At 41.6% G+C, this 5,164-nt stretch overlaps 1 pseudogene; it reads right to left on the reverse strand.

Annotated features, from left to right (window-relative positions):
• Positions 1-1,122: 1,122 nt before the first annotated feature.
• Positions 1,123-1,240, reverse strand: LOC126413546 (5S ribosomal RNA; annotated as a pseudogene).
• Between the last annotated feature and the right edge of the window lie 3,924 nt (positions 1,241-5,164).

A 5,164-nucleotide genomic window follows, 5' to 3' on the forward strand; every position in this document is an offset into this window, starting at 1 on the left:
TGTTCTCAGATGTCAAGCGCAGATTTGGAGGCGTTACAATGTGCCTGGTGTACGGTACAGAGATCCTCCCTTGTGCTGGGCAGACGTAGTCTCCTGTAACCTTGATGACGCGTATGCTTGCCTCACGTCCCATGCAGTCCAGCATCTGGCCACTGTCACGTCCGAATGGCCCACAAATCTGGATACTGTACGATTCGACCCGACAGCCAAACTACGACCCACAATGAGGCCCCTTTCAAACTCTCAGACGCTGACAATGCTGTCACGGCATTTCAAGTGTCCTTCATAGCGATCACACAAAATCTGATGGAGTTCATGCGCGTTATACATCTTACCATGTATGGTAACCGCACTAAACGCGAACAGTACTGACGCTCTGTGGTGCCCGTTCCGTCTGTCACTCTAGTCATACACATACCCGGCGAGGGCGTGTGCGTGTACGAAGTTACATCTGACCATATCTTCTGGAAGCTCCACTGTTTTATCAGGCAGTGTATTATCTGCTGTTCCCCTGCGTAATAGGACAACTACCGTTCACGCTATACGCTGATGACTTATATGACAGTATTAGCTGTAGTTACATACTTCTCCCAGATGAAGCACTCGTCCACGAGGAAAATGCATCACGAAAAAATTACGGCAATATTCAGTTAGACCACGTCAAAATGTAAGCTTGGTGCAAAAACTGTCAACTAGCTCCCAATGAACATAAGTGCAAAGTTGTGCACTTCGCTAAATGTAAAATAATGGTATCCGTTGACTACAGGCCAGGTGGGACACAACTAGAGTCGGTAAAGTCATAAATACTTGAGAGTACCAATGTGTAAAGATAAGTGGTACGATCAAATAGGCTAATTTATAGGTATAGGAAATAGCAGGATACGATTCATTTGTACGTTACGAAACTAAACTGCAGAAAAGCCCTCAGCCATCAGGCTACAAGTGGCCCATCGGGGCCATCCGAGCGCCGTGTCATCCTCAGCTGAGGATGCGGATAGGAGGGGCGTGTGGTCAGCACACCGCTTTCCCGGTCTTTACGATGGTTTTCTTTGACCGGAGCCGCTACTATTCGGTCGAGTAGCTCCTCAATTAGCATCACGAGGCTGAGTGCACCCATAAAACTGGCAACAGCACATGACGGCCCGGATGGTCACCCATCCAAGTGCCGGCCACGCCCGACAGCGCTTAACTTCGGCGATCTGACTGGAACTGGTGTATCCACTGCGGCAAGGCCGTTGCCAAACTAAACTACAGAACTACTAGTATTCAACATACCTCTGCGTATCTGTTCAGTATAAATTGAGCAGACAAAATTAGACAGACAATAGCCCACTTGGAGGCTTACAAGCAGTTATTTTTCCAACTGTGGAACATGGGACAATGGCAGGTACCCTCTGTCACGAACTTCACAACGTTTTGCAGAGCCTACGTGTATATGTGTAAGGACGACCACTTATAGGTAATTTTAAAATAGCACCCAGTACGGAGAATCTACTGAATCTAGACTGAGAGGGTACATCCAAGCTCTGCGTAGACCCGATGATTACATCGTGAAGAGGAGCTGCTTCGTCAGTGCAGAATAAATATATGCAAAAACTATGCGAAATAAGGTGAAATAGATGCGACTGACCAAAAAAGCAGCAGATTAGCGATGCAAATGCCACTGTGATTGTTTTCCTTTTTAAATAAAGAAAGATGCTGTACCTCAGAAATGTGCGACGAGGGAGAGGAAGAACAGAAAGAAGAAGTCGAAAGTTTAATAACATTTCACAGCTTGTCTGATAAGTAAGAATCCTGAGCCTTAACGATATTAATTCGGAAGTGACTAAATTTCATTATTTACCGGACCGATTATTGCACTTATAGTAGGCATGTCTGCATACAAAAGTAGTGTGTACTCCATCAGAGATTCGTGTGGAGTACAAGTAATTGGCTAGTGACTTAGTGTATTGGTACAAATAACCGTTGCTATTGGCTGAACAATAGAAGTCGCCGTCCTATTGTCCTCTGCTCGGAGGGAGCGCTAAATCAATAGTTGTACAAAGGAACAACAGGCAGACTTCAACTCGAGGATTTGTAATCTGTGCTCTCGCAACACAGATCTGTGATACATCGCGCTACCAAGGAATTTGTTCCTCAGTTCTGCTTTGCCAGTCGGAAACTCTGGTACTCTTCAGGAACTCAGCAACCCAGACTCTTGCTACATCATGAGTACGTCATATTCTCCACACCAAGTGCTGACTGCAATAATTCAGAGCTGTATTTGCTTTCAAATTATCCTCTACATTTGGATCTTCAGCGTCGCAATTCCATTGGTCATAATCCTCCTGTCTGAAGATTCGAATGTTGTTGTTGCTAGATCCTGTTATATGCATTGATAATCCATTTAGGATAGCACATACTCCTCCGTCTACGTCATTCTCCGCCACAAGCGGAGGGAACCTTTTGTACCACGAAGTGAGCCGTCCAACCCTATTCCACTCGTCATCAATTTATCATTACCTATCAGTTATTATTTAAAACCTTTTCCGTTTTCTTTATAAATTTTACCTTCTCTGAGCCGACTTCTCGAGTCCATTCTTCCCGTCGGTAAGTCAACTGCGTGAATTCTAAGTATAGTATCACCAATAATTCTTCTGCTGATGTTTTCCAGTAAGTACCGGATATCTTTATTTGGGCAATGTACTGGGTCCTTGGGAGCGTCTGAATAAGCTTAAATTGCTGTTTTAAAGCAGCTACAGTTGCACATAAACTGGCTGGAGGTACGTAAGGCGTGACGAAACTTTACATAATTCAAAGGTAATCTTACTTTTTCGTTGTTGTTGCAATTGTGGCTTCTTTGTACATCAGCTTAGGTGCTTACTCAAAGACTTTAGAAATATAAGTGTTGTACAACTTTGAAAAAATAATGGAAAAGATAGATTGCTTCTCGCTGTATAGCGGAGATGTTGAGTCAAGACAGGCACAACAAAAAGAAGAAAAAGACTACTAAACATTCTCCATCGTTTGTTGTACAGCTTTCCTCCATCCAGATATATCCCCAAATATCGGTTTATTTCTAACTAAAAAGCGAAACTTCATTCAGTTTAAAACAGGAATTTCGGGTTGCGACTACCTCCTTTCAATAACGTGTTAACAGTCTAGTTTCAGCATTCCACAATTTACTGTGTTCGCAACATTTCTGGACTGTGGACATTGCTGCATCACATTTTTGCTCCATCTTGACTCCATAAGTTCGATAAACTATTAAAAAATGCGTTGAATAATGAAATGAAGGATAATGTTGATTGGAAAACCCTTTTTGAATTAAGATAGCAACGATAAAACACTCGGAGCGAAAGGTTATCCGAGACTTGCATGAAAATGCGTTGAATAATGAAATGAAGGATAATGTTGATTGGAATACCTTTTCTGAATTAAGATAGCAAGGATAAAATACTCGGAGCGAAAGGTTATCTGAGACTTGCATGAAAAGACGTAGTTCTTAGAGTCGAAGGATATGCAATGGAAGCAGTAATTGAGAACGAACTGAAACAGGGTTACAGCCTATCCGCTCGTGTTGTTCAATAGAGTCACAGAGAATGCAGTAAGGAAACATGAGGAGAAATTTGGACAAGAAATTTGTGGACAGAGTGAAAAAAATGAAGTAAAACAAGGGCAGTGGAATATCATAAAAAAACTTCCTGGGGAGGGCAACCACACCTCAGAGACATTGTGAATAACAATAAAAAACACTCAATATTCAATAACCTTAAGATCATCATAAAAAATTATATCAATGAAAAACTCACGAATGATGGGGTGGTTCCTGCAGCTGCATAGCCGTATGAAAGAGCTTGATTCGAAACTACGGTTTCACTTCAGTATTGGCGCATTTTCTGGTTTATGTGTCAAGAATAGAAATCACCGTGTGAAATTTTTTGAAGGGGTAGAAATACAGAATATGCATTCAGCAAGAAAAGGAGACAAGCACTCACAGTGGTTGTATTTTCATAATGTAGATGGACAGTTAGGGAGTCCCAGCATTCGGGAAGTTATCCACGTTAAGAGTCAAACCACATTGCTGGGCTGTCTTAATAAAATTGAGCACACTGAAAAGATGCTTATCAAAATGTACAAAGCATCGTTTCTGAATGAGTCAGGGCTAGAAAAAAGCGGAGAAAAATAAATAATGAATAGGACACTAATGTGAAAGGGATAAAATGCCTAAAAACTAACAAACGCTTAGGGAAAGTACTAATCAGGCGAGGTGGCCCAGTGGTTATTACAACGGACTCGCATTCGGCAGGACGACGATTAAGATCTGCGTGCGGCCATCTTGATTTAGGTTTTCCGTGATTTTTCTAAAGCAGTTCATCCCAGGATGTGCTCCGTCTCTAATGATCTCGTTGCCGATGGGATTTTAAACATTAATTTCCTCTTCCTGGGGAAAGTGCTGTAATTACAAACGCAGTATCATTTAAAAAATAATACTCTATTATGGAGCCGAAACGTCAAGAATGGAAAAAAAAACTGAAAAATAGCCTAGCCAGCAGACACGAGTTGTATAAAACTAATGTAAGTAAAACTTGAAATCCTATGTGAAGCACGCATATAACACGGGATTTCAGATGGTTTTCTACAGATGGTGTCTAGTGCATCCTGTAATGTATCCCAGGGGATGTTATCCGGTAAGCTGTTTTTCAGATTTCTTCCACTCTCGACGTTGCAGTTTCATACTAAACTATTATTTTTTGGATGATATTTCCATAGTAATTATATTATTTTCCCTTGACGTTAGTTAATTTTCAGGCATTTTATCCCCGTTCACGCTAGTGTACCATTCATTATCTTTGTAATTCAGCAACATTCACATACTGCGTCACACTGAATGTGACGCAGCATGTGAAGGTTGCTGAGTGTAAACGGGTTACTCCTGTAACCGAAATTGCAGATCTGAAGATGGTTCCAGAGGAACCGAAACCGGTCAAGCGAAAAAACATTTTTGTAATAAAGTCGGATTATAAGTAACATTCATTATCTGTTTTTTCCCAACCTGTCTCATTCAGCAGCCATATTTTGTACCTTTTGACAAGCTTCTTTTTGGTATACTCATACATATTATGACAGCCCACTAATATGGTTTGACTCCTAACGCGGATAACTTCCCCAATGTTGGGACTCC

The sequence above is a fragment of the Schistocerca serialis genome, chromosome 7 (assembly GCF_023864345.2).
Source record: "Schistocerca serialis cubense isolate TAMUIC-IGC-003099 chromosome 7, iqSchSeri2.2, whole genome shotgun sequence".
NCBI lineage: Eukaryota > Metazoa > Arthropoda > Insecta > Orthoptera > Acrididae > Schistocerca > Schistocerca serialis.